The 22,522-nt window shown below is 40.4% G+C and overlaps 1 protein-coding gene across 1 annotated transcript in view; it reads right to left on the reverse strand.

Annotated features, from left to right (window-relative positions):
* The window catches only part of OSBPL8 (oxysterol binding protein like 8), an 83,920-nt gene extending 62,861 nt beyond the window's left edge, over positions 1-21,059 (reverse strand). The window contains exon 1 of the mRNA XM_054514832.1: positions 20,906-21,059. The gene's annotated coding sequence lies outside the window, so the exon portion shown is untranslated. The remainder of the gene's footprint in view (positions 1-20,905) is intronic.
* Between the last annotated feature and the right edge of the window lie 1,463 nt (positions 21,060-22,522).

A 22,522-nucleotide genomic window follows, 5' to 3' on the forward strand; every position in this document is an offset into this window, starting at 1 on the left:
GTTCAATTCCTACTACTGTGAAGTCAGTCCAAACAGGAGAACTTGACAAAACCGGTAATTATATAGAAGGCATAGATGGCAGACTGCATAGTTACATTAACTCTGAATTACAATATTTGAATACTCAAAAGTCTGCTGCAAATATAAACAAACCAGAATCAACAACTGCCTCAAGTTCCCCAAGTACACTGTGATCACTTAATGCTATCACCCACCAAATCTACCCTTAATGAAACACTTCCTTCCACCCTGAGTTTCATCACCTGCCTTCTCATTTCCTGAATAAACAGTCCACATGCAGAACAAGCTGTTTCCTCTGCTTCTGTATTGCTGTTTTCAGAAGGAAAAAAACATCAAATACCAAACCACCAAAAAAACGCAGGAAAGCTGAAATGTTTAAGAACAGGACTTGAAAACATCTCTCATCTGGAAAGAACCTGGCACAGTCCAGATATCTCAGCTATCTTTTGAGAGAGTTAGCTGGCAATGAAGGCCAGGGAAAGCACCACAAACTTCTGAGTACCCACTGCAACTTCAATAAATACTACCATAAACTGGGTTCCACAAACAAACTTGTCCTGAAAAATGAAGGCGTACAGAAAATATGGTAAGAGTCACATCCAGGTACTAAATCCCAACATTCTCTCTAAAAGCTTGAGTTCCTAGGGTTCTGGAGCCCTTTGCCACTGAAATACACTTCAAAGCTCCCAAACTTATCCAGGTCTTCATGATAAAGAATCTGCAAGACTGTTCTCATGACTCAAATGAGTTGCTGGTCTTAATGGTAAAAATGTCTATTTCTTCACTTAAAGGTGTCTAGTTACCTGCAGCATTATACACTTCACCTCCACAAGCCATTTTTACCTAGGGCTCAGTCTAACTTTGAAGCATAAAAATAGAGAGGCAATAAACCATTGATTTTGTTCATTCAAGAGAGAACCTATGAAGCTTCATAAAATATTCAGATTTTTTTTTGTTCTTCATTGTGAAGTAGGCAAAGAAGATTTATTCAAACGTTACAACACCAAATCTAGCACTGTATTTTTACATACTTTTTTTGTTACTTTGCTACACTACTAACCAGCAAAATAGAAGTGGGCATCATACACAACCATACAAGGTTAAATGGACTAACGACAGTCTTGATTTTGAAGAAAAAAAGATGGACTAAAACTAAATGGTTAGAAACATGGCAAACCATATTCCTTTCAGAACTCCACCCTCTGATTTTCTCCCACATCTTTAAAGTTACTAATAATAGCCTCTCACACGGTACTCTTTGTCATCTCCCATATTGGCAGCTGTATGAAGGGGCAGTGTGACACACTCTGCTAGAGACAGCTGGAAGGGATTAGGAGATTACCAGTCCTCCACACCTGGTCCTTACCACCTCTTTCCCCACTGTGGCTGAGGTTTTTCTGAACTGCCTGTGGACCTGTCTATGCAGGTGCTCCCTAACCCTCTTCTGTCAAGAGGAATCCCCACTACTGCAAATTATTTTAAACAGACACTCACAAGATGTGAATCATTTAAACTGGGCTAGGTCATGGGACTTCTGCAGGCCTGGCACAGCAGGGGTGAGGAACAGCTGAGGGACACCTCTTCACTCACCTCCACTCCAACCAAACAAAACAGCCTGGGTAAGCATGCACTGTGTTACAGCTACAGACTCCCCCAACACCAACTGCAAACTACTTCAGAAAATGAAGGGAATCATGACAAGGCAAAAGGAAAAGCAATGTTGTTGTAGAGGTTTTTCTGAAATGAAAAAGTAAGATGAGTCAGCAGAGATGTTTCCACAGACAAGATGGATAAGTGGCAGAACAAATCCTTCTGATGCTGATGCCAAAATGGAATGAGTTGTCCTCCTGTGAGAGCAAACAGACCTGGATGTCTTCTGCATGGAACTTTCCAAAACAAAACACAAGACTATGAAAAACATTTTAAGAATATAAGAATTAATTAATTGTACTGAAAAAGCCTCAATAAGAAGATCTTAAAAGTCTACTTTAGTACATCAAATGATGTATCTAAACATTTTAGATATAGCCAATCATAGATACAGAAATATTTTAGTCTCATCTGCAGCTTAAGAATACAATTTACTCCATAAGGAATGAAGTTTCAGAAAGCTATTCTGAGAGTATTTATAAACCACTGCAAGTAATCATACTATTACAGATCAATGAATTATCAACTGCTAGATGAGCTATATGTGACTAAGTGAGTACTTCTCACCTACTACAAATAAAGTAACAATGTGAGCTTAAACTACCCTAAAGTTTCTGTATTTCAGAAGCTGCAGTGATTTTGCTTGGACAAAGAGGCACCAACACACAGACAGCTCACTGCCACATCAGGTGCTATTGCAGCCAACTTCAGAAATGAATCCATAAGATTTTCCATTAAATGAATAATGTACTTCCAAAACTGAGCCAGTGCAAAGACCAATTTTCTAATGGCAATTCTACTAGGTTTTTAGTCCTTCCTTCACACTGTATTTTGCCACCACTGAGAACTGAAAAAAATGCCCAACTTATTCTCAAGGGTGAAAGAAACCTTAGGGCCTCTTTTGAATTCTTATAGTTATACGTTAAGTGTCAGATCTTCCAAAGACCTACCAGTACAGAACCACTTTTCTGTATGCCAATGGTTGCTTCAGCAAAGCAAGACCTGAGATTACCTCTAGAATGAGCATCATGAATACACTTCACAGGAACCCAGTTAAGAGAGTAACTATAATCCTAACTTCTGCTCTAACCTGAAATAAATAAAACAAAAAACACCTCAAGTTCCAAGAATAAAAATATGAAAGAAGTCTTAACCCAGACAAACAAGTTTCAGTTGAGCTGTGTTGGCTGGAATACAGTTATGTTGTGTGGGAGGTTTCTAAAAAATGGGCTTTCTGCAGGCTTAAATGCAGATATTTCAAACAGGAACCTTATGTTTATTCTCATGTACAACTTAATTTTCTGATTTTAGCAGCAGTGTCTCTTCTTCATAATAAAACAGAGTTGATGCCATAATAAATGGCCTTTATTTAAATTTCTTTTGGCAAGTGCTACAAGGTAGCTTATACAAGTTCAAGATACAAGATATCTCTACAAGAATTTAAGAACAAAAGGTCAGAGTAGCCTACTGCAATAGGAAAAACCCTAGAAATCCTAACTTAAAGCAGCAGCAGGTTCAAACAGGCAGCAATAGTATCTGGTTTACACATCATGGTTTATTAAAAAGCTCTAGAAAGTCTAATTTAGATTTCCATTGGTTATGCCAAGTTTGGTTTTTTTTCACTCTAACACTAAAGTAAAACAAGCTGATGAACCCAACTTTGCTTTTTAGATATAAGTGCAGTGCTGTTCTACCTGATCACAATTCAGGATCTTTCATAGGTTTATCTGCAGGCTTGGTTTTTTATTTATGTTTGTTTATGGTTTTTGGGAGGTAGTGAATTCAAAGTGAATACAATCCTCTCAGCTGTGCAATCCCACAGGACTGTGTGATAGGAAATTTGAATCCTGCCTCCCCACCATCCTCTATCCAGCCCCTCAATAGTCAGCTAGTTAAAGGAGGCAATAAAGGGGCAAGAGCCATGACATAGTTCAGGAATGCAAAAGACAGATACAAATGCTGGGAAGGAGGGATGCAAGCTCAAACAATTTAAATTGCTATTTTGATGATAAATAAGGGAAAGAATAGTTCCAAGAGGGAATGTATTTCTTTTTTTAAAGTAAAAAACCTACATCCTTGCCTTTCACAGGATTAGAACATTCCAATATTGTCCCCCAAACTGACAAGAATTATCAGTTAAGAGCATTTTATAATTTACTTTCATATTTAAAATCACACACAACACCAAGATAACACAAGCTTAACTACCAAGGTAACATTAGCATAAAGCAATTCAATACTCTGTATCTCTGCCAAAGCAGTCAACTACACCTCTATGTATAATGTTACACATTCTATTCCCCTGAAGGCAGCTTACACGTGTATTTCCAAGTCTAATGCGTAGGAAAAGAACTGAGCACTAATTTCCGTGCTTCACAAAGTAAATGGAGCCAGGCAGCAATAGCTCAGAAGCTGTAACTGGACAAAAATGCATGTCCCAACCTACCAGAGTGTAAGAGCATGCTGCTGGGGCACCTTCCCTCTCTGATACACTGCACTGAGGTGACAGAAGGAAGAAAAGTGCAGGTACCCATTCAGACTCCCTGCAGGAGCAGCTGTAAGTGCCAGCACATGCTTCCAACCATGTGCAATGGTAAAAGGGGCAACTGGAGGAGCCCTGTGCCCAGCACTTTCAATCCATTACTAATTATCCAAAAACAGCTGTCACAGATACAAACCAGTCAACTTCAGCAGGTATAGTGTAACTACAAGTAGAGTCTTTAACTTTTAAAAACTATGATTTGTCCAAGAAATCTTATCATGAACATGTAGGAAAGTGAAAATGTATTGGTTTGGGATTCTTTTTTCCAAAATTGTAAAGCTAAAGCCCAAGTAATACTGATTTTAATGACAGCAACAAACATGCAGAGCCTCTAATCTAAAAACCAGCTTGGCATACATAATCTTTCACATGAGAAAGGATTTTGTTCCTTCATTTTGTAGCCCTCAGCAGAATTCAGAGAAGAATCAGCATCTCTTTTTGATGATCACAACCCGAGAAAGCATACCATATGCCAGTAGTTCTTAATACAGTGGCACGTTTTACACTCCCTCCCTGACAGCTTCTAAAAAGTCTGTGAAATTCAGCTTTTTTGTATCTAAATTGTCTGCAACAGACATGCAATATTAAATTAGGGCTTGTAACTCTAGGACTGCTATTAACTTAATAAAATCCAGGTTAAAAGTGAATAGCCAGCTAGATATTTCAAAGCCATTTATAAGCACCAAAATTTCAACTGACTGAGCCAACTACCTAACCAAGATAAGCACACAAACTTTCCAGTTAGAACATGAAGTAATAAGCAATTTCCCCCAAGAGAAAAGCACTATGCCAACACTTCACATACAATGAGAATTGACTGTTCCCAAATGTTGATAAGTATAATTAACCTTCTAACCCTGTCTTTGGCCTTGAACATTAAACCTGAATTCATCTTGAAAACCAATTAAAATGCTAAGCAGTCTGTCTACTTTGGGACTGGAGAATAGCATTCAATCAAAAAAAAAGCACAGCACAATTGTCTCCTTAGACACCTTCAATGATCTGTTAGCTGTTTTAGTAAATAAATAAATAAATCACATTTTAACAAGGACTGAAAAATTCTTCACAAATATCCTGAAACATTTAAGGTTTGTGAAGGCAAAATTGAAGGTTTAACAGGAAAAATAGCCCCAGAGAAAAAAGATAAAGATGACCTAGGTGAGCTATGAAGTTTGATTTTGCCTTTTCATGCTATCTTTAACAACAGATAGTAACTGTACAGTACAGTTCCCATTCAAAGAGCTTAGCTTCTCTCTCTCATTCATTCTGCTTTTAGATTGCCTACTGACAAGGAAATCTACTTATAATTTATGTCACCCAACCTGCTTTTTCTTATGTCTGCCATTTTGAAATTAGTAGAACAACTAGACTGGCAGGAAGAGCTGGAATTCTCATTTTTCTTTCTAACTTCTTCTTTCATACATCATAGATATTTCCTCTTACAAAAAAAAAAATCATGCCTACTTGCTATGAAATTCAGATGCATGTGACTCTGTGATGATCATGTTTCTTCTCATGATTTTATTTCAACAGAATGAAAAGCAGGTAAAGTGATTTCTGATTTTCTAGTGAATCTGAGCTGATGAGCACCATTTTATAGTTACTACTCAGTTTTAACATCAAAATTTTGTTTCCAGTGATATATTCCAGTGTTAGTGTAACTTCATTCACTAGTGGAGCTCAGAGTGGCATTAATTACTTTTTCTTCCCCATTTTTAGAATTTATTTTTAAATATACACAATATATCTGCCTACCAGGCATCTGTTCCATTATTTCAACAAGCTTAAATTTGCTCTTCATTTTGAAAACAGGTCCTTTATGAAGTGGCAGAAAGTCAGAATCATGTCCATGTCACATCTCATGTCTTTTAACTTCCAGGGAGCTCTCTGGAGGCTGCTCAGTTGCCCTTGACAGTGCTGTAGATGGCAGTATTTCACAGAGCTCACCGCCCTGCCCTAACCTGAGGCTAAGGACTGCCTACAGGGAATACACTCCAAGGGTGCTCCAAGAATCTTCAGGCTTTTCCACAACAGACCACACACGGTAAGGAAGTATTCAAACTGCTTTAATCTGAAAAGCAACCTTCTCAGATCCCTAAAGAAATGAACCATAATGTCAGTTAAACAAAAATGTTAAGTTATCACAGGTGAGATCATCCTTAAAACACAGATCCACAATAAACTGCTCCCATGTATGGGATTTGAGCACACTCAGACATTTTGTTTCAGATTACCAGAAGAAAAATCAAGTTTTCCATAGTAGCCTCATATTTCAGAATAGCAAGTGCTGTTCTAGTGCAGGTGTACATCTGGATTGCCTGGACTTTCACTTCACTTGAAATTGAGGCACTTTCAGAAAGTAATTGCCTGCACAGAAAACATCTCAATTTCATGCTAAAATATAGGTCTAGTCTGTCAGCAACACATTTTCCACACAGAACCCCCCAAAAGCAGACACTTTTGTCTGGAAGCTGACTGTTCACATCATGGCATGCAGGGCATGAGCTTCACAGGAATGAACTACCACTCATTCCTGGAAAACATAAGTAACATGAATCCAAATATTTATATTGCTTTGACTTCCAATTCTCTCTCTTCCTACAATTTTAGCAGGAGTTGAAAAAAGCAAAGTATGCTATATCCTATTGCTACAACTCTTATGTCTTCTGCCACACATGCCAGAAGCAGACTGAAGGGCAAACTGTGCAGATCCCATATGACCATCATGGCTTCTACCCACTTCATTATGGGCAGAAAAATTACTCCATCACTAGCAAGTCAGTAGCTTTAGGAACCACCTCAACAGCAATTTCAGTGCTCCCCCAGATAAAATCCATCTCCTAGCTGTCAGCCTCATTATGCATCTCAAGCAAAGTACATAACACCAGCTCCCAGGACACCAAGTGTGCCAGCTTGTCTTTGTAATGCTCACAAATCAGAATCCATAGGAGTCTGGCATTTCTATTCCTTATAAGGAAGGACAGCCTGCTGAAGATCAAAATTACTGTCTTTGCTACTCAGCAAAACATTTGCTGGCAACTAGAAGATGCATGAGACACCAGAAACAGTGATGATGAAGGAGGAACAGAAGCCAAGACACCTATGTCATCCTCATTAAGTCAGGAAACAAAGTCCAAGGCTGTCATGGAGAGCACACTGATACCCCTGCATTCCACCAGAGTATCAGCAGTAGGGCTCCTACAAGTGCTGGTCAGAGCAAATAAACTTATGCTGATAACAACCTCCCAGGACTCAGTATTGGGAGGAGTGGAGTGTTACTAATTTTGCTTTATAGCTTATGCTTGCAGTAATTTGTTTGAGGAGGGAGGAGACACTGACATAGGCACCTTAACTGCAGCTTCTCCCACACTGTTACAATAGCATGATCTTTGCAAGGTAAGCAGCAAAGTTTGTCATGCATGGGATTCAAGTACAGACATTTAAAATTTCACAACTATAAAATATTCATGCATCATGCAAGTTTCCATCAATGAACACCTGTATTTTTCTCCAGAGAAATTAAAGCAAAGCACAAGAACACAGAAGGCTGCTAGGTTTCTGAATTGCTAAGACAGCCAGGACAGCAGCAAAGAAGAAAAAACAAATATGCTGCTATTTGTTTAAATGAAAGGAGAGAGGTGTGTGAGGCTAAAGATAAAACTTTCATGGACATAGAATAAAGCTGGGATGGAGAAAAGATGTTGAGAAGAGTCAGACAATTATAACCAAAACAGTTAATGACACAGGGCCATCACCTAAAAGAGGACTACAGCAAGACAAATACGGAGATAAATGTATTTTTTTTAAATCACAGAACAAATTTCAAGCAAACATGACCCTGAAACAGGATGGCAACTAAGGTTGCCAGAGCTCAAGTGGGCTTTCGTTCAGTACTGATGGCAACAGCAGCATTGTGTCACAAGAAGAGGACAGATGCTAAGCAGAGTTGGAAAATTGTACCCATCATACCTGTGAGTGGTAATAAAAAAGCCTCATCCTTTCTTCTCCCTCACCACTCAACTCTTGGGACCCTTGACAGTGGAAAAGGGAGTGAGGATTCAGTGGGAGCTTTCAGACTGAAAGGTAAAACCCTGATAACATATGCACACCTTCCTTCACTCAGGTCCTTTTCTAAGACTTCCCATGAAACTTGTTTAGCGATTACTTTTCCCTCCTCCACAATTTCCCCTGTCTGGGCTGCCCTGCTGCAGAACATGCTGTGCAGATTGCAGGTGGTCAGCTATAGCAAGTTACAAGTCATTAAAACACCATCTGCTCCCTGACAAAACAACAAGAAATGAAAAAACACCAAAAATGCCCCACATCCCTTTCTTCCTTCCTTCCCTCCATCCAAATGGTGACAGGCAGAGGTGCAACATAAACACCATCTCTATGAAGGCACTAAACTATATTCAGAAAATTATTCTATGAGCCAAGAGCTTGCTTCCACAACATTTCCCCCAACACCTTAAAGCCAAATGAATCACAACAGATGCTACTCATTTGGCAAGAAAGACAACCCAAGCTTCTTAAAATCTGCCTTTGTAAGACAGAAATATCTGCTAAGCAAACAGTTTATGTTTTGATCACTTACAAGAAACTCACAGTTAAAAAACCCCAACCAAACCATACCACCAGAAAAACACCAAAATGTTTAAATGAAATTGTTAGCTAACACTGGAAACTAACACATCTTTAAAACCTACAGAAATGTCTACAAAATGCCTACAATGAATCACAGTTGAAATTTACGTGCAATACCGCAGACATGTTTCAGCCATCACTTTTGATCACTATACATTCAAACCAACACCAGGTCTCTCTCCCTCTAATTTCCCTTTCCTTTTCCATTCACAAATGGTCAACTGCCAGACAATATTCCATGTACAGAATTAAAAGGAAAAACTAATTAAACTCATTGTCTATAGTTCTTAAGAACAATACACAGTGAAGTAACACTTAACACTGTTTTCTTAAAATGCAACAAGCCTTAGCTTCCTGAAGTTTAAAATTAAACCCAAAAGAGCCAGCAGTTTGAGAAGCCTGAGCCTCCTGTTGCTACACAGCAGTACCAAGTGTCCAGGTTGTTACAGAAAAATTACTGGTTTCTTCTTCCACAAGCAGACTAAGCCATCTAATCTTTCTGCTGGATCTTCATCAGCCTGATGCATAATATACTGTTACAAGTTCTGGTGAAGAAGACAGGAAGATATGATTTTTAACTGTTCTCAGCATGAGAAATGTCATGCTGGTAATTATTTCAGATGCATAATGAATTCCTGTAACTGCAATAAGAGGAAGAAGTAGTCCACAAATTATTATCCAGAATAATTAAGGAACAGAGTTCAGAAATAAATGCATGTAAGGAAACAAAAGCATGAAAATGCAGGAAGACAGGCAAAGCTACATCTGCATTATATTTGTCAGAGATTCCTACTGGCAAATTTAATCTATGTAGGATGTAAAGATAAATAATTTCTTCTCTCTTTGAATGAAAGCCTACAGGTGATAATTTGAAGCATTCACAGATTACAGCAACTGAAACAGTACAGCTCAATGTTGACTTTTGCCTTATCCTGTTCATGCCTCAATTCCATCTATGCTGCTAATATGGCAATTAATAAGATGGAGGTTATTTCAGTATATTTACATTAAGAGATAACAAAAGTCCTGTTCATAAGTAGGTTATATTTACAAAAACAATCTATCAATCACAAAGGAGAATTACTTAAGATAAGCAAAAAAGCCCAGTTTTTCTTCATTTCATAAAGAAGGATGAAATACAATTCGATAATTGGTAAAATAAACAGCTAAAATCTGTATTGAAGTTCTTTTCTGGTCAATTAGTAACAAAAAATAAATATTTCTACTCAATAAATGGTACAACATGCAATTATCGATTTGGTACGCTTGAAAAATCACCACCACCTACCAGACATTTAATCTTCTTTTTGACATAAATCAAGCTCTGTTTAGGAATAAGGTAGAAATCAACAATAAGATATACAAGGAAACTTTTTAAGTCTACTGAAGACAGATATTTATATATAAATATATGGCTATTTATAAGCCAAAAACAGGGGGAAAGTCCAAAAGCTTGTTTTAATTCAACAAGGTCTCTGAACACCAAAGTAGCACAACTTGTAATGTGATCTGACAGTGATCAGAGCAGAGGTCTTCTACAAATTTAAAAAGAAAGCCAAGCAAAACCACCAAAAACCACGCCCTCTCAGACCACAGGCCTCATTTCCTTACACCAGTTCCTAGCTCAGTTAAGAAGAAAGTATGTTTCCCTGCTCCAAGCTGACAGCCAAACAGAGCTGATGACACGGAAAAAAAAATGATTATTGAGCTTCAAAGAAAAATATTCTGGTTAGTGCATGGAGAGGAATATTGAGCGGTGTTCTTTGAAGCACTGACAGTAAGTGGGTATAGTTAATATTTAATTAAAGTAGCTGCCATGGTACAGATCCATCTGTACACTCAGGTTTATTTCTCACCAGCTTCTCCTTCACTTTATAGGGCAGCTCATTGCTCACTGCATTCTACCTTGATTAGAACCTTTAAGCCTTCTGCTCAGTGCTCCTTTGCCTTAGCAGACTTTTTTTTTAATCAAAGAGACCAATTCTCATGAAGAACATTTATTCTTGTTGAATAAAGAGGTCTTAATTGCGTCTTAAAAATTCTGCTTACGCTCAGTAATTTTGTGCACTATTTAAATAAATGGAATTGTCATTTCAGTAGGGGAAATGCTTTCTGCTTGCCAGTTTCACAGGCCTCAAATCCATGCTTTCCTCTGGTGACTTTCTTTCCCAGGACCTTTAATGTAGCTGCTTGCATTAAGGTTTATCCTGAGCATTTTCAAGGCAGCACAGGTTTGTAACAGTTAACTACAGTCCTGTTTCCAAGCTAGAATCAAGGTAATGTTTTTAAAAACAGCAAGCAGTAAATCTTTACAGGTAGCTTAGAGTGGGGTCCTTAATTCTGTGTACAAAACAAGATCTAAATGTTAGCTTATTGGCTTCTCTGCACAATCAAAGACTACATTTTAATTACTGATGCAAAATTACAGAATTGTGATTCAGCAGAGGAAATTTGTGTTGTAACAGAAATCTTCCAGCCTCCGAGAGATCATAACAGACAGCCCAGCAAGACCCTTAGTGTTAGAATTGTAACTTTTCATGTATTGTGCAGATTCAATTTGTATTTTTTTAGACACTAATTGAAGCAGAGATACTTTCAAAGTCTGCAATACAGATAAGCAAACTTGCTTGACTTACCTATACCAAAAACTTCTTTTTTTTTCTAAAGGAATTTGCAAATAAAATGAAAGACTGCAGGTCACAGCTGCTGTGTTAGGCTGAAGACCTAGCTGGGAGCCCTGCACTGAGAATTGCCAGCTCAGAGTTTACAGGTTATCTCCTTCTCATGTATTGCTAGGACACTCTTACCTATGCAAATATATACATGCACACATGCAAATTATATTCTACAGGTTCAGCAAGTCCTTGCAACAAAGCAGATTCTACATAGGCCCTGTATCACATCCAGACAGCACACACCACTGCCTAAGTAACACGGGCAAGCACATCACTTAAGGAAAAGATAAATCCTCCTCCAAAGTAGTCCTCCACAGCAGCTGATGCATCTGGAGAGAATATAAGGGAATTGTCATGCCCTCTTCCAAAACTGTGATCTCCTGAAAAACAGCTAAAGCCACAGTCAGTCAGATGGTGCCTAGAGCTACAAGAAATCAGACAGAAAATTCGCTTCAGCCCTTTAATGGTGATTTTTGTAGGAGACCAAGGCAGAAGACAGATGGTAAGTATCCAGTGAAATTGGAACAGATAATATAGCTGGAACTGCATATAAAGTAGACAGGCCATATCTCACATGAAAAAGCAGCAATCCCAGATGTCTTTTCCTCAATAAAGCTAACAGAAGGAGGCCCTCACCATCCTACTAACACAGACAAAAATAGAAGAGAAGCAAAAAGGCACCTCAACATTGGCAGAGCAGCTGCTATTAGGTTAGGAAAGTGATGCAAGTGGTCTTCACTCACAAAAGATACTCCTCCATTAGTAATGTGCACATGACATCCACTTTAAGTACGTTAGACATCAGCTACAAAGCATGGCCAGATGTTCAGTCACACTAGATTAATCCTATATGCTACTTCAGGTAACAATTTAACAGTATTCTTCAATCCTCCTACCTTCTCTCTACTGCATATTACCATAAATTTAGTTACATTGCTTGAAATGGAAAAGCATATTAGCAGGGACAAAAATCAGAAGCCAATTCAGCATTGTAAGGTTCCCCCATAAGAAATGGAAAGAGGAGAGCAGCAGATTTCTTATTCAGAGAATCAATCATGATCAGCCATCTAGAGAGCTGGAAAATATGCAAGTCTAAAACCTAATATAGATATGGAAATTTCTCTTTGTAGACCTTGTACTTTACCTGTCCAATATGAGACCTAAATGACTTCTCCTGCTGCAGAGACCTCTCTTTTTGTCTCCCAAAGTGGAAAGAGGGCATTAAGAATAAGGAGCATTAAGAGAAGAGAACATGTTTGCATTATCTTCTAGTTAGTTACTCAACTAGTCAGTTACTCAACTGTACAGTCATACCAGCAATATTTAACACGTTTTGCAAAATTTTATTGTCTGGCATACTGTACCCAGAATAAATGGGTGGTGGCTGTATAGTACACATAACAAATCCACTGAGATGAGTCAAAGCCAAATTTTCCCTCCATTTGGCCCAGGTTTACAGTGCAGGCTATTAATCAAGTTTAGCTGGTGTACAACATCTCCCTGTGCCAATATTGTTCAGAAGGAGAACAAGCTATTAGAAACAATGAATTGACACTGAGCTGATGCCAATTTGTGGCCCAAGTCTACAGAACTTTTCCTTTGCAATTTTTCCTCCAATCACACTAGCTGTTATTTGACATCTTCAACAAATATTTTTTAAGATTTTTTGTATTTAATGCTGTATCTAGACAAACTTTGTTTCCTCTAGACTTGGATTAAACACATTCATAATTACTCAAACACTCCTTGCTAAAAGAAGCAATAGCTCCTTAGAATGGTCTTTAGGGGCAATGTAAGTGCCACTTCCAAGTCTTGTCATTTTCATCTTGTTAATGTTTCAACTCAAACTCACTCCTCTATTTCTGGAACTGGTATACTAGAACAGTTAATACTTCCTTTAGGTAACAACCTGATGTCTTTGGCTACTGTATTCCATATTTATGCATGGACTATGTATTAATAAAATCATTGTGTTTCAAGTACTTAAAATATATATCCTTTTTTAAAGTCCAATAGTCCATCAAAAAGTACAGTACAGCAGCTTCCAAGACGTGGGAAAATGACAGCACTAGCATTAGTCATAATAGAATATTCAGCTTCTACCAAAAAATTAAATTATACATCCACCTATTAGTGGAAAAAGAGCCCTTGGTTGACTTGACAGGTACTCTTTACCTGAAAATGACCAAGGCTTGAAACAAAGCAGCTCCGGGGGTTCGCACCATCTCCACCCAGCACCACTCCTACAATTTACATCTAATTGAGCTCCCAGTTGTAACTCTGTGGAGCCAGTGTTCAATACAGCACAGAACTGCAGTTTCATGTTCAGCAGCCATGGTGTAGGTGGCAAGGAGTCAGCAGGACTGACACGTTCTACACAGGAAGCACAAAGATTATCTGTGCCTGTCTACAAAGCAGGAGATGCACCAATGGTAAACTGCCTAAGAACAAACACATGCCTCCATCAAGAAGATGAGCTGCCTCATTTCCATACGAAATGGAAAATTCCAAACTGAACCCGCCCCCCCACGTGTGAGGGTGGGGATGAGGGAGAAGAAAAAGCTAAGTGGTTCACTCTTAATAAGAAAGTCAGGCCCGAGTAACATAGACTGCATTATATGCATTGCCACAGTATCTCTGTTTAGACCAAAACATTTTCCTTGCATTATGTAATCAACTGCACTACTCTAAATGGAGATCTAAACTGGCTCAGTTCCGTTCAGAGACACAAATAAACTTGTTCTTGTGATTGCCTTCCACTGGAAAAAGTACTGAAAGAAATATCACAAGAGCTCTGATTACATCTAAAGCCTCCTAACAGAGCTCTTATGAGACAAAGGTAGAGTCATGCAGGGCAAGAGACCGGTGACCTTCTACAGCCATGTTAAATATTTGTTTTCCTATTTGTTACGTATTCTGAGTTTCGGACTGAAACTCTAGCATGTTTCAGTCCTTCTCTTGGACTAGTTCTCCAGTGAGGAACAATAGGAAACCCACTCTCCTGGTAGAGTATGGTGCTGCTGTGAGTCCCAGAGCTGAGAAACAACAAACTGCAGTTTCTGCAGACCCACTGCTTTAATGCCTAAACAATATCCCAGTGATCTCTTCATGCTAAAGAACAATATTTGACTAACGCAGCACAAAGGTTCACAAGCTACACCAAAACCTCCACTGCAAATAAACTGCCTCCTCCTCTCCTGGCAGCACCGGCATCCCACCACACAAAGAACAAACACCCCAGCCTGCTCCTCTCAACCACCCATCCCCATGCACATCGCTGGGCTCTCGGGCAGCCACCTCTGAGACGAGACTGGAAGGAACAGCTTGCACAGGGAGTGGCAATTGGAATTTATTCTCAAAGCTTCATGTGCCTGTGAACGGTATTTTTCCCTAACTCCAGTCATTCACTCTGCAGCATTTTCATGCCCTGCAGAAACAAACCACAATATATGGCCTGCTTTAAAGAAAAAACAGTGACCCATAAGCAGCTATTTACATCAGAACTAAATATGCAAGAATAAAGGAAAAATATGCTACTTAGTACTGGAAAGAGTTTACATCTGTCACCATACCAAGTGACCTTTTCTACTACAGCGCAACCAGAGCAGGGAAAACTACTGTTTTGAGTTCTCAGTTCAGCACCATTTCAGAAGCATCTATTCACATATTTACAGCATTAACACAATAATTTTTAAAACCTGCAAAGATTGCAAGACCACAAAATATGAATATATTAACTTAAAAATTAGGTCAATGCAATATTGAAACAAATGCCACCCATCCTTTACCTAATGAAAGTATTCACTTTGCACATAAAGGATGCTTTTTACTACCATGTCTCAGAAGTAATTAGAAAAAAATCCACATGAAACTTTAAGCAAATGAACTTGCTGTGTTCCTGGCCAAGTGTTTCATGAATCTTAATACATCACATTTCAGCTTTAGAATAAAGGCAGTAATCTTTCACAATTCATGAACTTGACACCAACTAAATCTATAATTTATTTTCACAAATCTTGTATCAACAATATAGCTCTCTTTTTATGTATCACCATCCAGTTGTAAGTAATAAATTGTCTTAACTCTCCAAATCATCTGTAACAAATACAACGTCTAAAGAACATTTTTGAGGAAAAATATGCTAATCACTGAGACATGGCCCGCTTAGGTAGTAAGAAAAAGATCAACTGTACATGAGACAAAGCCAGGTTTGGAATGATGCTTCTGCTACTTGAAGAGTCACGTAAACCATTCATGGGTGTTACTAATTACTCTGAGGTGGAATGAGAGGTGAAAACTACCCTTTAATTTATTGAGCTTTGGGAATGCTTAAGAATAGATAAATAGTACCCAAGGCACAGTCAGGGACCCAACTTGGTTTACTAGACCACCTGCTTAAAGACTATTATTGGCTTTAAACATGTGAATTCTAAAAAGCCCCACTTATTTTCTCATGTGTAATTCCTTAAATAGCTAGAACTGTCAACCAAAAAAAGTCTCCCTACAATACACATGCTTCCCTAAGTTAAGCAAGAACACTCAATAAAATATTTTTTTTCACATGTTTAAATGACCAGTATTATACCTGCACTTCCAAGTCCAAGCCTATTCAAAGGAAACTCACTGGTCTTTTGAAATAACCTGCAAAATACCATGGCTTCTGTTTGCAGGCAAGAAAAAGATAACTCTGGAAGGAAACATGCTGGTTTTCCTTATCTCAGCTCAATAGTCATATTAACAGCTTCTGCAGTACTGCAACACAAACACTGGGTGACAGGATTAATGCACTGGCAAATGGCTGAACATACAGATAGCGTATGAACTAGCTCAAGCCTAGATGCAATGAGAACTCTTTCAAATGGATGAATGAATGGTTAAATGAAAAAAAAAAAAAAGGAAGATCAGATACACACATTCCCATACGGTATGAAAGTCACTGTAACCTCAAGAACGTCTTGAGAGACAGATGTAGCATTTTTAGTGGATGAATGATAAGTGCTGTACTCTGTGCTGAGGGAACAAGCTGAGATAAAACCTCACATCCACAATTAAAAGTGTGAAGAAAATTAGGTTTATTTATTCCTCCCCTAGCACCAGAAGTCCAAGCTATTTCCTCAAAGTGAAAATCTGACTTCCCAAATGCCTCCTACCATCTGTCAAACAGTTTTAGCTGTTCTCAAGAAGCTTCTTATGCTACTACACACATTACATCTGCAACAGATTTCCTTCTTGTACAGTACAGATGGGATTAAACACTGTTTTATAACAAATATAGCAAAATACTGCTCCAGATTTCAACTGTGTACAATCCAGAACCAGTCACTCTGAATAAAATACATTTAACATATCTGATACTAATCAGTGGCCTATTATGAGCACTGCTTCCCCAACTTCACTTGCTGCATTTATAGAGTTCAACACTCTATACAGGCGTTCCTTTTAAAAGCCAATGTCAGCCATCACAAGCACCATCATGGTCTGAAATTACCAAAATGAGACAAATCACCAGAAAAGCATGCAATTTGCTGTTCCCACAAGCTGGACAAGCATATGTTTTAAGACAAAGCTACACAGAGCTGCTTCTACTGCATCAAAACTGATGGGAGTTTCTCAGGCAGAGAAACTACCTCCTTCATCAGAAGCTAATTTATAAAAACAGACCCAAATCAATGCAGATTCTTTAAGTCCAAGGTCCAAATTAGTCCACAAGGATGCAACAATGGATCTCCTCTACCAGTTATCAATACCATTAAGTATTTTTCAAAGTCAATAACTCATCTTTTCTAGTTTTTGGTTACTAGGCCTTCTAGCACCTAGAAAACTTGTGCAAGTCACACTTGTCTCAGTATTTGTTCACACATTCTCAAGAGAAGCAAGAGCCTTACAAAGCCCTTCACATGGCTCCAGCTTTAAACTCAGAGCATGATTCTCCACTTTGTAGAGAGGTGGGAGAGGCGTAGGCAGCAGATGGAAGGAAGGGAACTATTTACCAGCTGAAGCTAAACACAGAGAATATCAACTTTACCCAAAAGACAGGAGAACAGCAAAATAATTGCTCAAAAAAATTTCAGAGACAGTCCTCTAAAATGAATCAAAGGCATTGGGAAAAAACATTTTTTGTCACTGTCGGGTTTTTTGTTCTGCTGGGTTTTTTCAAAGAAAACAAAAGACCAAGACTGTGCCCATCATTTCTTCTGTCTTGAACAAGATTTACTTCTGAACTTTATTACCATCAACCACCTGTTCTAATAGTAGATGATTATAACTGCTGTCTAACAAACCAGAAAAGATTAACTAATTCAACATCATTATGACCACATCAGAATACTGAAAGGGGGGAAAAAGAAAACTACACAGTAAATGCAGTTAACTCAGGAAATCAACTAAAGAATCATTTCCCACTTAGAAGCAGTATTTTTAACTTCCACACCAATTCACCAAAACAGCCTAGGCAACGAACCACACTGCTTCACCCTTCCTGTGAAAACAGTGACTATACAAACACCTCCCTCCAAAAGCTTTGTGCCACTGCTGCTCTGCTTCCCAACTGTACATCTGCTGTAGAAGCAAGATCTTCATTAACAGCATAGTCTACTATGAAACACAATTTACCTGACCAAGAGGTTCACATCACAGTTCAGAGAACAGGATCAGCAATGTCTGTGTTTATGCTACTTTAATTACATTGCATAGACTGGAGAAAAACCCACACATGTTGTGAGTAAAACCATGCTGTTTTCTACAACTATCACTATTTCTTCACTGAAGGTCTCTTCTTTTTGTTTTCCCTCATAATTCTATGTTTTGTTGAACAAGAAAAGCTGTGTTCTGTGTTTAATCATAAATTTGAGTAATGTAGATGCGTGATGCATGTTCATTAAAAAGAAACTAACAGAACTAAAACAAACCACATTGCTTGGCATATTAGGAAGTTTTAAGTATACGACATTAAGTAAATTCTCCAACAAATTTATTTTCTGTTCTGAAGCAGAAGACCAAGAGACCAAGAGATAACTTATCTGGCAGCCTAAAGCAAGAGGAATTACACAGCACAGGAAGGGAGAAGGGAGAAAAGGCCTTTAGAAAACTCTGCTGCATGCTTCAGGAAACAGAGTTTGTGGGAAATGCAGTGGGGAGGGAGGTGGTAAAGCAGTAATCAGTGAAGAGATGAAAGCCTAATAATTGACTCAACACAGTTCATTAAAACTTGGCTGAGTGTCCCATGCAAAGATTTACTGGACGGAGAGGAGGCTGGAACACAACTTCACAGAATACAAAGTATGCATAGTTTCTTTACTAGGTAGCTGCACAACCATTTATTTGAAAGTGTAACAGCAGACCAGACAAAAGAAAATGGGTAAGTGCTGCATTGCCTCAGATCCTTCTCGAGCACATTAACAGAATTTAAGAAAAGACAATCTAAAAATAAGCCATCTTCCGTAAACTTCCCTTCCCTCCAAATTATTTTCCTTTCGTTTCTGCATCTTATTTCTCTTTGGAGCAAGCAAACCACTACTAAGAGAACAGGACCACTGAAGTCTGACTTTCTGTTTCAGTTCAGCTCCCCATAAAAAGTGTACGAGTCCAACATTGTTTCCTGCAACATCAGAAAATTCCTCCTATTGTAAAAGTTAACAAACATCCACAAGCATTTATAGAACAGAGTTTGAGGTACTCCCGGGGTTTACATGCAGCAGAGATATGAGCTTGACAGACCTTTACTAAAAAGTCATTTTTTAACTAATTTAACAAAGCAGCATGTTTAAAAGGAGTTCTTTTCCATGACCCATGATTAAAGTAGAAAAAGGATTTTGTCTTGCTAGGTCTAAGCTACATCAGCCTCGAAATATTTGGTTTACTTACGACATGATTTTTAGAGTCTTTTCCAAACTAAATGATTCTAAGATCTTCACAACTCTAGAATACAAAAAAAAAGAAAACAAAGAGGAGCCAAAGGGTCCACAAGTGACCACAATCACACATCTCTTTTTTTCCCAACTAGTTTCAATTCTGAAGTAGACACATCAAATCAGCATCTGGAAAGGAGGGCTCTACGGCCAGGTTTTGGCAAGTTGTGTAATCACAAAACAAATTACTTCAAAACTCAGGAGTTTTGACTAAAAGCTAGTACTTAGCTAAAACAACAAGTGACCTCAGAAGTTTGCAGGGAATTCGAAAACAAAACAGCGCACAGAAAATTTCCCCAGTCCCTTCTACAGTTACTTGATAGCCAACAATGCAACTATGTTCTTCTCATATTTTCCACATCATTGAAAACCAGAACTGTATCAACTCTAAACTCTCACTCAACAGACCTGACAAAGACAAGCGGGAAGCCCTGCTATTTACACAGTTCTGTTGCTGCCCATTATGCCCACTGTAGACTAACAATTGGGTACTATCTCCTGTCTTTTCCAAACTTCAAAACTGAGGTTGATAATTAACGAGCATTAGCAGAGTCCCGAATGCACTAACACTTAGATAGATCAAATAGATTTACATTCCCTATGATTAAGTTGAAATGACTGAAGTTATGAAAGTTGCCAGATGAAAATCAACTCTTTTTAAAAGGTATCCTGATCTCAGTCCCAAGAACTCTGTTTTGGACAGTGGAGGCACGAAACACGTTAGAAACAGTGACACGCTGAACTGATGGCTTTCCTCCTTTCAGGAGAAAATTGCACAGCGCACTGCTCTAACACACAATTTGGGAACACCACTATTTCAAGCAACCGCGTGAACCTCATCTGGACGATCACGGCGTTCGCTGAGCAGGGCGCCCTTGGAGCCCAGGCTCCTTAGGGAGCGAGCCATTTGCAAGGCCTGCTAATAGAGATGCAGGAGCGCGGCTGGCAGCGCCGCGGGACCGGGCACAGTAACTAGGTTTCGCTCCCCAGGGCACGGCTGCAGCGCAGGCTTATTTTCCCAGTGCGAGGGGAAGGAGGTTACCGGCAGTCACAGCAGATACATTTTAACTGCATTTAACGCGACCGGTTGCAACGGCGGCGGGCGAGCCCGGGCTGCGCGCACGGCAATGGCAACAGCCGGCCCGTGGTGCGGAGCCCCCGGCCGCGGTGCCCGGCTCCGCGGGGCCGTGCTGGCAGCCCGACACCGCACCGAGCTGCCGCAGCCCGCTCAGCCTGGCCCGCGGAACCCAGCCCGGCCGGCGCCCGCCAACACCCACCGGGCCCGGCGCTACCGGAGACCCCCGGCGGCTCCCAGCAATCCCCTCCCGCCCGGCAGCCGGGGGAGGCGGCACGCTCGGCAGCGCGGCCCCAGCGGGGACCCGGGTGTCCCCGTGGCACACGCCCCCCGCCTCCCGTCCGCAGCCGCGGTCGCTGTGGCGCTGCCCCAGAGCCGCCGCTGCCCTCACCTCTGCCCGCAGCAGGTCCGGCGGGAGGCGCGGAGGGGCGCCCGGCCGGGAGCGCTCCCCTGCCGTCCCCTGCAGGCGCGGGCTGCGCTGCCCCGCGCGGCACGGAGCGCTCCCGCTGCCCCGCTCCCGCTGCGGCCGCCGCGGCCCCGCCCGGTCGCCGCCTGATCCGCTCATCCGCCGCGGCGGGAGGCGCGCGCGCAGGCGCGGGAGGCGGCGGCGGCCCCGCCCCTCAGGGCTGCGCGCGGGCGGGCGCGGTGTGAGGGGGGCCCGGGAGCCTCCTAAGGAAATCCCGTCTGTGCCCAGCTGGCCCTGGCCCGCCGCCGGGAACCGCGACCTGCGCAGCATGCGGGGAAAGCACGGGCTCGGGTGGCACCGAGCTGTAACACCACCCAGCCTGCCCTGTTACGGGATAACAGGCAGCGGAAAAGTAGTAACAGCGGAAATAAAATGCGGTCTGAAGCATGCAAGACGTCGTCTCAGATTAACATCACAACAGGAACCCTAAATTGTTTTTTTTTTTCTTTTTTTTATCACCTCAAAATATGACTTCTCAGATTCACAGAATCAATTAGGTTGGAAAAGACCTCTGAAATCATCGAATCCAACCTATGACCCAACACCACCGTGTCAATTAGACCATGGCACTAAGTGCCACATCCAGTCTTGTCTTAAACACTTCCATGGGCCGACAGTGGCTCCACCGCCTCCCTGGCCAGCCCACTCCCCTGTCCAATCACCCTTTCTATGAAGAAATCCCTCCTAATGTCCAACTTAAACCTTTCCTGCTGCAGCTTAAGACTGTGTCCTCTTGACTTGTCGCTGGCTGCCTGGGAGGAGAGACGGAGCCTCACCTGGCTGCAGCCTCCTTGCAGGGAGTTGGAGTCAGCAATAAGGTTACCCCGAGCCTCCTCTTCTCCTTCACTTTTAAACACATCCTCGATAATAAGAACCACCATGAGCAGCTTACATATATTACTGTATTTCAAGTGAGATCAGCATGTACCTCACGTTGTTATCACCTGCCAGTTGACAGTGCTGAAAACAGTTGCTAAATGCAGAGCATCTTCACTTACTTCAAGGGAAAGTACTGTCAGTGCATTCTGAAGATATCTGGCACCTCTAGCACTGACCCCCAACGAATGACGCAGGAAAGATGACACTTTGGATTAATGTTTCCAACTCCAGAAATGAATCTTTTTGCTCCATCCAATTTTCATAAAGTCATCTGCTGTATCTCAATTATGCAGCAGTGTGACTAGGAGTCCATTATCTTGGGCTAATGTTCCACAATCTTTTCATTCTGTTCCTTGGAACCAGAATTAATTAAAAGGCTGACTATTCTTTCCTCAGTACTTTTTAATGCTTCTGTAGAAAGATGTGAATGTATTCCTGGCTGTGGAAGATTGCTTTGTCTTCTCAGCAATGAGTTATAAAATGTTGAATAATACAGAGAACATATCTAATGATGAAAACAAAATTGAAGTTTCTTTGTTCAAAGCTTTTTATAATTAAACAATACTTCTTCCCAAAGGAGGGCTCTGGAATGAGATAATTCACTCTGACAAGAGCCACTCACCCAGCCTTTCTTACCATGGAGCTTTAATTCACAAGGGTGGT

This window comes from Molothrus ater, chromosome 5, assembly GCF_012460135.2.
Source record: "Molothrus ater isolate BHLD 08-10-18 breed brown headed cowbird chromosome 5, BPBGC_Mater_1.1, whole genome shotgun sequence".
Classification (NCBI taxonomy): domain Eukaryota; kingdom Metazoa; phylum Chordata; class Aves; order Passeriformes; family Icteridae; genus Molothrus; species Molothrus ater.